The sequence below is a fragment of the Natator depressus genome, chromosome 2, assembly GCF_965152275.1.
Source record: "Natator depressus isolate rNatDep1 chromosome 2, rNatDep2.hap1, whole genome shotgun sequence".
NCBI lineage: Eukaryota > Metazoa > Chordata > Testudines > Cheloniidae > Natator > Natator depressus.
Window position 1 is genome coordinate 15,562,138 of NC_134235.1, and position 12,350 is coordinate 15,574,487.

Genomic DNA, 12,350 nt, shown 5'->3' on the forward strand with positions numbered 1-12,350 from the left:
GTACAGTTCCACTGTCCTTGATTCACATAATCAGGATAATAACAATTTATTATTCCTGCCCCAATAACAGAGAAACTGGGGATCCCACAGCAGCCAAAGTGACCATTTGGGCAGCTATGGACTCATGCTAGGCAGGGTGGGTGTGCCTATGCATTAGATCAACCCCTGAAATTCTTTTCCACAACTTGCCACAACTCACCACCAGATGTCAGGGTGGAGCTCATCCTGACTCTGCTTACACACCTTTACCCTTCCCCTTGTGAAGGATTTGTGGACATGCAGCCCTCCCTTTGTTCCCTCCCTCCCATGCCCTGGCACAGTTCCTGTTCTCTCCTTTTCTTCTAATCCACTCAAAATGGGGATGACTACAGGTCACATGGCATCTCTAATAAGCCCTCTATAGCAAAGCAAAAGGAGGGGAGAGTGAGAACTGTTCCTAGATGATAATTATATACCAGTGGGACAAGAGCGAATGTAATTAGGATACAACCCGCACCAATACACAGTGATGACACTTGTATTATAATAGTACTGATAGGCACTGATTAATTAGTATGCACTACTACTCTCTACTGGGTGGAATCACAAAGCTCAGTTGAGCGGCACAGACTCTACTGCTCACAGCTGAACAAGGTTTTCCTGTAGCTCAAAAGGCAGCAGAGGACCATTGGTTGAACTACCTGCTCTCGCCACTGTTGCTCTGAAGGTCCATGTGGCCACTTTGTGCAGCACAATGACAACCACTAAGTCCCAGGAGGCTGCAGATTTGTAAGACTAATGATTAAGAATACACCATCCCTGGCTCTAGAGTAGCCTACTTCCCTCCAGTTCTCCTAGGAGGGCAACAGCACACCTAGGCAGACCTGCACGTGATCTGTATTAAGATTTGTAGACGCACAGTACCTATTTATGCCTGTGTGTAATTGATATTATGTTCCAATTCCCAAGCTCCGCCCTCCTATACAATTAATTAAGATACAAGTTTACTCTGATTTATTTTCCCCTGTCTGAGCTGTCCTGAGAGCAGGCAGGAAAATAAACAGGACATTACTCTTAATGGATTCCAATTGTATTTTTTCTTTCCCTGATGTCAGCCCTGCCACACAGGGGAAAAGAAAGGAACTGGTGTGCATCAGAGTCTCTTTTCTGGCATAGTGCGCACAGGCAAGCAACCGGGTACCCTGCCAATTCTTAGTTATTATTCAGGACACAAGTTGGGCTTCATTTGGGATTTAAAAAAAATATCTGCAGTGAAATCCTGGAGGATAAAATTAAAGCAGAATGTACTGCAGGCAAACCAGCCGGCAGAGCATGGGCACATCAGTGACTGAATGTTCCTCGTTCACTGTCGGCTGAGAGGAATGAATAAGGGACAAGATTGAGGGGTTCGGGGGGGGGGGTCTTTGTTTTGGGATTGCTTGTTTTTAATCTAGTTAAGTTTCAGTTCAGATACTGGCATAAACTGGATAAAAAGCCGTTGGATCCTTTCAAACTCTGCCACATACCAACCTCCACCCACATGAGATGCCAGAGCAATACGCCCACTCATAGTAAATTACCCAGAGGCTACACTATGACCCTGTGTGGGCTGCTAAGCTCCTCCAGCTTTGCTGTCTCTCACTGGGACTCAGGTGCCACATTTGGCAACACTTGGTTCCCACTGGCAGAGCTTGGATGCCCTGCTGGGTCCTTGGGTTTGGTTCCACCTTGGTGGGACTCAGATACTCTGCTGGGGTCTTCAGACTTAGCTCTCCCTGAGTGTGGCTTGGAGGCTCCACTGGACTCTGTGGGCTTGGTTCCTTGCTGGTGGATCCCACTCAGGTGGTACAGAACTTTATAATATGAGGGCTTTCGTCCTCATTTTTATGTTTTGATCAACTATGAAATAATCATCCCTGTTGCAGCTTGCAGGGTCATCATTAGACTCCTGAGTTAACACCCCACTGCAGGGTCGGCCTTATGGGTGGGCGACGTGGGCAACCGCCCAGGGTGCCATGGTCAGGGGGGTGCCGTGGTCAAGAGGATGCAGAAGGGCCGTGCCCACCCAGGAGGCAGGGGAGAGAATAAAGGGGGCTGCAGTGCGGGAGCCAGGCACTCAAATGTGTCCCCTCTCTGCCCTCCCAGCAGCATGACACCTACAGCGCCACCGTCGCTCCACCTGCTAAGCGGCCACCCGCTGCTCAGGAACAGTACTGAAAGGGCATCAAAGAAAGTTCACCCAGGGAGCCATTTTCCCTAAGGCCGGCCCTGCCCCACACATACGAATATCAGGCTTCAGAGCTACTGCATTAGGGTGACGGCAGAAACAGGCAGACATTGCTGCATTCCCATTTGTAAAGGTTTTCTTCACAACCATAATAACAAGAGACAATTTTTTTGAAATTATAGCTGAGAAAGTGGAACATAATAGGGCATTTGTTCGGGGGGGTGGGGGGAGGAAGGACCCTTTCATGAGACAGTCCTATTTAACCTTTAATGATAGAGATTATTACAAGGGTTTTTTCATCACTTATTTCATGCAGATGGTAATCAAAAATGCTCTGAGTTAAGTCATGTTATAGATTGAAATAATGAGTACCAGCACGAGAGAGAAATTAAGAATTATAAGGAAGGGAGTTTTGGAGGAGATTCAGAAATAGATGGTGGGGTGCAGAGAAACTTGTGGCTGTTCCAGATGGAAGGAGCTTCATAGAAGGCTTTTGTGCTAGTGATGGTGAGTTTGAGACAGAGAGGAGGCCAATATCTGGTGAGCAGATAGAGAAGTCCCGGAAGATTGGAAAAAGGCTAATGTAGTGCCCATCTTTAAAAAAGGGAAGAAGGAGGATCCTGGGAACTACAGGCTGGTCAGCCTCACCTCAGACCCTGGAAAAATCATGGAGCATGTCCTCAAGGAATCAATTCTGAAGCACTTAGATGAGAAGAAAGTGATCAGGAACAGTCAGCATGGATTCACCAAGGGAAAGCCATGCCTGACTAATCTAATCGCCTTCTATGATGAGATAACTGGTTCTGTGGATGAAGGGAAAGCAGTGGACGTGTTATTCCTCGACTTTAGCAAAGCTTTTGACACGGTCTCCCACAGTATTCTTGTCAGCAAGTTAAAGAAGTATGGGCTGGATGGATGCACTACGAGGTGGGTAGAAAGTTGGCTAGATTGTTGGGCTCAATGGATAGTGATCAATGGCTCCATGTCTAGTTGGCAGCCGGTATCTAGCGGAGTGCCCCAAGGGTCGGTCCTGGGGCCGGTTTTGTTCAATATCTTCATTAATTATCTGGAGGATGGTGTGGATTGCACCCTCAGCAAGTTTGCAGATGACACTAAACTGGGAGGAGTGGTAGATACGGTGGACGGTAGGGATAGGATATAGAGGGACCTAGACAAATTGGAGGATTGGGCCAAAAGAAATCTGATGAGATTCAACAAGGACAAGTGCCGAGTCCTGCACTTAGGACGGAAGAATCCAATGCACCGCTACAGACTATGGACCGAATGGCTAGGCAGCAGTTCTGCAGAGAAGGACCTAGGGGTGATAGTGGACGAGAAGCTGGATATGAGTCAACAGTGTCCCCTTGTTGCCAAGAAGGCCAATGGCATTTTGGGATGTATAAGTAGGGGCATTGCCAGCAGATCGAGGGACGTGATCGTTCCCCTCTATTCGACATTGGTGAGGCCTCATCTGGAGTACTGTGTCCAGTTTTGGGCCCCACACTACAAGAAGGATGTGGAGAAATTGGAGAGAGTCCAGCGAAGGGCAACAAAAATGATTAGGAGACTGGAACACATGACTTATGAGGAGAGGCTGAGGGAAGAGAAGTCTACAGAAGAGAAGAATGAGGGGGGATTTGATAGCTGCTTTTAACTACCTGAAAGGTGGATCCAAAGAGGATGGATCTAGACTACTCTCAGTGATAGCAGATGACAGGACAAGGAGTAATGGTCTCAAGTTGCAATGGGGGAGGTTTAGGTTGGATATTAGGAAAAACTTTTTCACTAGGAGGGTGGTGAAACACTGGAATGCGTTACCTAGGGAGGTGGTGGAATCTCCTTCCTTAGAAGTTTTTAAGGTCAGGCTTGACAAAGCCCTGGCTGGGATGATTTAGTTGGGATTGGTCCTGCTCTGGGCAGGGAGTTGGACTAGATGGCCTCCAGAGGTCCCTTCCAACTCTATTATTCTATGATTCTATGATTCTAGAAGGGGAAAGAGGTAGAAACTGAAGAGGATCCTGATTCTCTGTTGCCTTGCAGCTCATGTAGTCTTTTTCTCCAGCACAAAGTGCTAGTCAATGAGAACTTCATACCTGGTGACTGCATCAGGTCCAAGCAGAGATTCAGCCCAATCGTCTGAAGTAAGGTGGAGGGTTTTAAAGGTAAAAGCAGGAAAATTTGGAATTGGACCCAAGAAGAGGTGGGGAGCTAATGGAGTTTCTCCAGAGGCTTGGGGTGAGAGAGCTGTACTACTTGGTCCCCGTCAGAAAGGAGGCAGCAGCACTGGACACGCACTGGAGTCTGGGAGGGGAAGAGCATTGCAGCAGTCTAGGGTTGAGGAGGAGAAGGCCCAGCTGAGGCTTTCAGCAGGGATGGTGCTGAGTCAGAGGTGTATGTGGCCAGCCAATGTTGTAGTGGTGGCTGTCTGAAGGTTTGGCATGCACCGGCCTATGGAAGGAGAAGGACGGCCCACGATTCAGGAAGATGCAAAGGTTACAGAGTGGAGAGGAAGGGAGGAGATGGACTTGTGTTTCAGAAGGCTTCTCTGAGAAAAGCCAGAGATTGGCTCGGTCACCAGGAGCAAAGGAGCTGGATGGGGAGGAGCTATGGTAGATGTTGGAAGTGGAGGAATGTCAGCATGAAGGAGCCTTCTGTGAGAAGACAGAGTAAGAACAGATGGAAGAGCAGAGGGCAAGACCTGCATCTTATAGGCAGAACCCTGCATATTTGACAGCAGGCTCCTGGATTCTGTGGCGTTCTCTTTGCCCTGTCTGCATCCCCTGTCTTTCTCTCTGCCCTCTCCTGATTCTTCCATCAATTTCAAATCCTATTTTCCCATGTCTCTCCCAGCCTCTCCACGGGCCTCTTCTTGTCCCCTGCTCCCCAGCACCATGCCTCTTTGAGCCTTCACCTCCCCTCTACACAGTCTGTATGCCTCTCTCTCCCTACCCTAATTCCCCACCCATAGCCTGGTCTTCTCTGCTGAGTGGCTGCTGCTGTGCTCTATAATGAACAAGAGTCTTTCTCTTTCTCCAGGCCTTTCTTTGCACTGGCTCTTGAGCCATCTTGCACTCCTCTGCCCTTTGGTCCCACCTGCCTTCTCGTGGCCTGCAGGACAGCTGGTAGGAGAGACTCCAAGTTCCTCTATAGGAGGGACAGGTGAAGTGAAACAGAGGAAGTACAGGTTTTGAAAAGGGCAGGTGTCCCATACTGGCCCTCCTGGAACAATTTAAGTCCTAAAACAAATATCCTGCATCAACTCATTATCTCTGCCGGAAAGAAAATAACCCTCAGCTTGACTCCTAATTCCTGGCTTCTCCTTTTCTTGCTGTCGGTCTTGGTTTCACTGTAAATCTCATTTCGCTTTTGTCTGTTAGATTTCTCCTTATTAAAGTATAAAAAGAAAGGTTTGAAATAACCCTCTTTGCCTCCTACAATCCCAATCAGGTGGCAGACTCACTGCCTGGCAACCAAGTAATTTCTGTCACCTTCAGTTACTTTTATTGAAGATGCAGTTGTTGCTGTTCTATGATGACCTTGGGAGCACAGAGCTTTGTGGCTGTCAGCAGGGGGAAAGCTTGGCACTTTCTTCTCAAAACCACAGGTCCCTCCCACTTACTCTCAAAGAGAATCTCCAGTCTCTGCAGCAGTAGTCGAGTTTATAGTGTTGTTGTGCTAGCCACTAAACTGCGACAAGATTACACACATTGAAGCAAATCGGATATTCCCATCAGCAGAGGGCAGTGTTGCACTCAGTCTTCCATGCATACTCACACGCATACAGTAAATTGTCCTGAGATGAGACATTTGTTATTCAACTTTGGGACATTTTGGCACAGATCTGTGTTTTTTACTCCTGCTAAACTATGTTAAATGTTGAGCTATGTTAAGGCCTGTTATGGTTACAAAAGCTTATGGGTTAGTTAATCATTACCTCAGATGTTTATCACCTGCACCTTTAACTATTTATTCCTTCCTTGCAGTACACACTGTTTTCATTATCTTTTAATAAGTAACTAATTTGAATGAGAATAAATACACCTGTTCTCTCAATACTCCAGGCTCTTGCATTTCCCTTCACTGAACATTTTGACTATAAGTTGTTTTTAAACTTGTTTTCTGAAAGATCAAACACCCAAATTCTCCTGTTCAGTGATATGTATAAATGCAAACCTGGGTGTTTCCAGAAAATGAGATGAATCATTATTGTGGGGACAGAAAAAACCACTAGAAAAGGTCAGCCTGGCACTCCTTATTGCAATACTTTTCAACAGTACTTTAAATATCGTTCCCCCTAACATCAGAACTACTTGTCTGCTGCCATGTAGTCATTCTACACCTGTGCAAATTGGATACAACCGTCTACTAGTCTGTTTTCAGAGGTGCTGGGTATCTGCACTCCCCATGGACTTCAATAGAACTTGGAGGGAGGTGCCAAAATCTGAGTGGTAGCATCTTACATCCACTTTGAATTTGGTGACAATGGTGACATAAGGATCCAGGTGCCCCCGTACACTCTGATTGCTTTGTGCAGCTCTGGTGATGCTGAGCAGATGCAAACCCAGAATTATGGCGGCTTTGAGTCTCTGGTCCAATGCACAGCAGCTGGAGCGCACCAGTTAATCTGGTCTAAAATGACAGGTAGGGAAGATTCAGGGTTTATGAGTGCTTTTTGTCCCTCCACGTATCTTTCATCCTTCTATCATTTTGGCACTCTTTCCAGCTTTTCTAGATCTTTCCACAACTTAGGTAGCAGAAGTACACGTGATATTCCATGTGCAGTTGCACCAGGGCTTTATACAGCAACAGCATTACTTCCCTAGTTTGACAGCTGATCTCCCTTTATGTGAAGCATATTGGAGAAAAGCAACGGCTTTATTTATTGTGATGCTGTTCTGCAGGCTTCTCTCACCCTTTGGTCTGCCTTGGTCTTTATGCTTTCCAGATGTGTCCCCCTATCTGCAGATGTACTGCTGAGTTGCTCTCCATAGATGTATGCCTATTAATTTCATCTCATTACAGTGTTTAGCTGATTAGGCACTATAGAAGAACCATAGCTAAATAAAATAATCGCTTAGATGGACAGGCAGATGAAGGGCCCACTTCTACTAATCTCTGCAGGTCACTTTACCGTTTGGATTGGTCCTTTTGTACATTTTCTGCTATTCCAATGTTATCTGCAAATGTAATTGCAACTGAATTTACAAATCCCTATAGATCACTAATGAAAATATCTTTATTGTACCTAGCACAATGGGGCCCTGATCCCTGAGTGGAATCTAGATGCTACAGCAATACAAATGAATAATAATGGTAAATTATGCAGTACCCCCACTTAATCTGCCTCCACTTGGAGATTTGACCATTAATGTTTACTCTCTATTCCTTTCTCATCAACCGACATCTAACCCCTTCTCTAGTGATTCTGTTTCGTTGGCATTTCTCCAATGTCTTTATCAGTTTATGTTGACTGCCTTCCATATGTATAGATATATCCTGGGCCAAACTGGCACCTGGTGTAAAAGAGTTAATACCATCTTTGTAGTTAGTGGAGCTTTGCCCTTTTCCACCAGCAGAGAATTTGGCCCACTGTAGACACTACCTTTCCTTTCTTGGCTAGGGTACTGCCATGGCAGTTGTTTGCATGCAGCAGTTGCAGAATCAGGCTTAAATCAGTGGTTATGTTGAAGGAGAACTTTCATTTTGATAGGTTTCAGAGTAGCACAGCGCAACCAACATTCCCACTGTTATTGCTGCTTGCTGTGTGCTCCATAATATCTGTGAGAGTAAGGGGGAGACATTTATGGCGGGGTGGGAGGTTGAGGCAAATCGTCTGGCATCCGATTTTGAGCAGCCAGACGCCAGGGTGATTAGAAGAGCACAGCAAGGCCCGCTGCACATCAGAGGGGCTTTGAAAACCAGTTTCATGACTGGCCAGGCTTCGGTGTGACAGTTATGTGTGTTTCTCCTTGATGCAAACCCACCCCCTTTGTTGATTTTAATTCCCTGTAAGCCAACCACCCTCCCCCTTCGAAATAAAGTAACTATTGTTTTGAAACCATGCATTCTTTCTTTATTAATTAAAAAAAATGAGATAACTGACAAGGTAGGCCAGGTGGGGTCGGGGAGGAGGGAAGGACAAGGCCACATTGCTTATCTAAAAATCAGACTGTTTGAATGACACCCTTCTGTTGCTTGGGCCATCCTCTGGAGTGGAGTGGCTGGGTGCCCGGAGCCTGCCCCCCCCCCCACGTTCTTGGGCGTCTGGGTGAGGAGGATATGGAACTTGGGGAGGAGGGCAGGCGGTTATACAGTGGATGCAGAAGGGGTCTGTGCTCTTGTTGGCTTTCCTGCAGCCCCAACAGATGCTTCATCATATCCGTTTGCTCCCCCAACAGACGCTTCATCATGTCCGTTTGCTCCCGCATTAGCCTCAGCATTGCATCCTGCCTCCGCTCTTCGTGCTCACTTAATTCTTTCCTGGCCTCTGCCACTGAATGCCTCCATGCATTAAGCTGTGGCCTTTCAGTGCGGGAGGACGGCATGAGCTCAGAAAACATGTCATCGCGACTGTGGTTTTTTTGCCTTGTAATCTGCAATAACCTCAGGGACGGAAATGATTGGGGGAGCATAAAAACATTCTACGCTCTACAATTCTGGGGGGACTGCATGGTCACCTGTGCTGCTGAGTTCACCATGCTGATCAAACAGGAAATGAAATTCAAACGTTCCCGGGGCTTTTCCTGTGTACTTGGCTAGTGCATCGGAGTTCAAAGTGCTGTCCAGAGCGGTCACAATGGAGCACTCTGGGATAGCTCCCAGAGGCCAATACCGTTGATTTGCTTCCGCACTACCCCAGATTCAACCCAGCCAGGTCGATTTTAGCGCTACTCCCCTCGTCGGGGAGGAGTACAGAAGTCGATTTTAAGAGCCCTTTTGGTCGACGGAACGGGGTTGGTTGTGTGGACGCGGTCATTTTTAAATTGACCTAACACAGCTAAATTTGACCTAACCCCGTAGTGTAGACCAGGACTAAATGTATCTTATGACTTTAAAACAAACTTTGTATTTGTGAATAATGTAAGCACTATTCCCAGATGTACAGACACTCTTTTCTCAACCTGTGTATTATATAATTTTAACATTAGCTTTAATAAAATTTTTAAATCTGTTCCCTCATTTCCTCATTAGCCTGGCCAGTGTAAATAGAGCAAAAATAGCTCTTTTGCTGTGACCCGCCCCTCCAACCTTGCAATATTTCACTGTGCCTTTCTGCCTCCCTTGCTTTCCTTGATGCACATCTTTTATTAGCTCTTTTCCGTCCCCTCGCTTCAGTTTACTGGGGATGCAGAGTCTGATTTAGAACCCAGTGTCATCAATAGAAACATCCCTGTTGACTTCAATATCCTTTGGATCAGGGCCTTACTACACATGGTCTCCATTCCTAGCTTTGCCTGTGACTCCCATGTGATACTGCACAAGCCAGAGGCTCTATTTACATATTTATAGGATGGGGATATTGTTTACTTTGAGGGGTATTTGTGAGGCTTAATCAATTAATGCATGTAAAGTGCTTTGAGATCTACAGATGACTGACACTCGGGAAGTACAAAGTAATATTAGTTTCTTATGAAATTCTTTCTCATTGTTCATTTCTTTCCATAATTCTTTTAAAGCATATGATTGCCTTCTTTGTTTATTCTGCCGTTCCTCTCTGAACCACTGTCAAAATAACTCAGCATATAAATTCCTTGTGTGTGTTCAGAACCCAGTTTACTAATTTGTGACAATAATATGTTTTTACTACTGTTAGCCCTGCAGAAGCAATGCAGCTGCTGCACAATCAACAACAGGTAACTAAATTCCATTTTCAGGACCACCTGTGCAGTGCAGTCCCACTGTCTCTGAACTATACCCTCTACCCCTGCCCAGCCCCATTAAAGACCATAAGGTGGTGCAGGTGTAGCTGAGCATCCTCTAAGTAAAAGGCAGTTGGATAAATATCCGTGAGGGCAGTAATTATTTTTCAGGACCTTTATTAGAGATTATGATTTATGATCCAGAAAATGCACAGCTTGACTCCCCGAGCCCAGAATGTTTTTAGAGTTCTGTTGATTACTATTGATTATTTAACTCTTGCTACCACTTTACCTTCCTAGCTAGCACTATAGTCTATTTTACATTGTATTTAAAGCCTGGTATCATAAAACTCACCCTGTCTTCCCTGTGCTCTTTATTAAGTTGCCTGTAAATCGTCATCTGTTTTACTTGACAGAACAATATTTTTTTTAATATTATCCATTTTCTGTTAACCCTGAAGGTTAATATGCAATCAGCCCTGCAATCTGCCTGGTCTGAAAGGCAAAGGTAAAGGGTAAACAAGAGGGAAGAATCTTTAAAATGACAGCAGTAGTTTTCCATTTGTCTTCTACTGGAAGTAATTTGCTTGTTGAGTACAGATAAATAAGGGATTAATGAAGCACAGTGATCAGAGGTTTAAACAGACATGAAGCTGTAAAGAACAGAGAGAGGGCTTGATCATTTTAGATCCAGTAACAACATTCATTGTACTGAGAAGCTTTATGCATCACAGCTCAGTGTCCTTTAAAATAGCTCTGGTTCGGCATCCACTGTCACTAGTCCCCTTTAGAAAGCTTTGGCCACTGAAAATATCTTCCTCCCTGAATGGAATGTTTTCTTCAGTGTATTCCATAAGGCGTCAGCAAATCTTTAACCCAGTATCCTGCAGGAACAAAGACCTTGGCAGCCTACTGCGTTATTCTCTGCTGAGACATTGTCTCTCTCTGACAAATTTGGTACCTTGCCCTTATAAACAGCACACCCTGCAGTCTTGAAAGCAAAGTACTGTATTGTCACTCCAAAATCTTGAACATTATACAGTCTGCTGCCTCTTTCTTTAACTATTTGCCATCAGATGTGAATTTATGGTCAACAGAGAGATCAGTGGAGTGTATGCTTCATTATCCAAATTCCAATATTCAGAATGCATTTAACAACACAATGAATTTCATTTTGTAGCCCACAAACATTCAGCAAACTTGCATTTTCTAATTAAATATCCAGCTGGCACTTCATCAAACTGAAGCACTCCAGCTTTGATGGGCAGGGACCTTCTTATTCATAGCTACCCAAAACCAGGCTGCGAATGAGCTCCGTTGTCTCGCCATTTTCCCATCACTTCTCTAATAATAAATGATTGCACAGTGCTTTGTACCAACACAAATCTATCCCAAATGAAAGATGGTGATCATGGGACATGATCCATGCCTTGCATGCTGAAAATGATTTAAAGAACTTGAAAGTGCTAACTGTATTCTGAAACGGGGAGGGGGGGGACTCAGAGGGCAAGTTGGCAGGAGGTTGTAGAATTTCACAAGTCTTTCATTCTTTATTTAATGGAGATTTGCATGAACTTTGCCATAGTTCCATGGCAAACAGTAGGAAAATATTGACAACCACATAAAAGTATTTGAGGAGAAAAGCCAGCCAGCACTCCTCACTGTAGAATGTGAGCTTAACACTCCGGCCATGTAATGAGGTTCCAGTCAGTCACCTCCATCATGTGATAAGGGGAAGTCAAGGCTACCGGTAAACTTCCAAGCATAATGCACTGGTGAGTCTGCGGTACTGGTTCCCTTCTGTGCTCAAACTGCAGATGCTATTACTGTCCCCCGTTACCGAGGCTTGGCTCTTTATCTCAAGCTGTATCAGCTCATGCTTTTAGTTCTGGAGGTCCCCAGTTCAATCCTTAGTGCATCAGCCAAGATGGTGACAATCATACAAGCACTGAAAAGGATTCAGGGGTCACATTAGACAAGCAACTGACCACGACCCTCTAGTGTGATGCCGTGGCAGAAAGGGCTGATGTGATCCTTGGATGATCCTCCTTCTGTTTCTGTGCAACTGCCAACCAGATCTGAAATCACTTTCAGGTAAAACACCCTGAAGTGGGTATCTAAATGTTAGCTGGGGCAGCCACTGAATGAAACAGTCAGTCCCTGGGCGTCTCAAGGTTGCATCTTTCTTGCTCAGACTATGTTGCAATAGGGCTCGTGAGGGCCACTGTTGGCAAAGGGTAAGCGGATTGACCCCAGGGTTATGGGAACAGCCCAGTGGTTAGATG

At 45.4% G+C, this 12,350-nt stretch overlaps 2 long non-coding RNA genes across 3 annotated transcripts in view; one reads left to right on the forward strand and one right to left on the reverse strand.

Annotated features, from left to right (window-relative positions):
- Window positions 1-12,350, reverse strand: part of LOC141982085 (uncharacterized) — a 179,518-nt gene that overhangs the window by 151,249 nt on the left and 15,919 nt on the right. The gene's annotated exons all lie outside the window — the stretch shown is intronic.
- The window catches only part of LOC141982084 (uncharacterized), a 48,821-nt gene continuing 48,196 nt past the window's right edge, over window positions 11,726-12,350 (forward strand). Inside the window, exon 1 of the long non-coding RNA XR_012637947.1 lies at window positions 11,726-11,840. This is a non-coding gene — a long non-coding RNA (uncharacterized LOC141982084). The remainder of the gene's footprint in view (window positions 11,841-12,350) is intronic.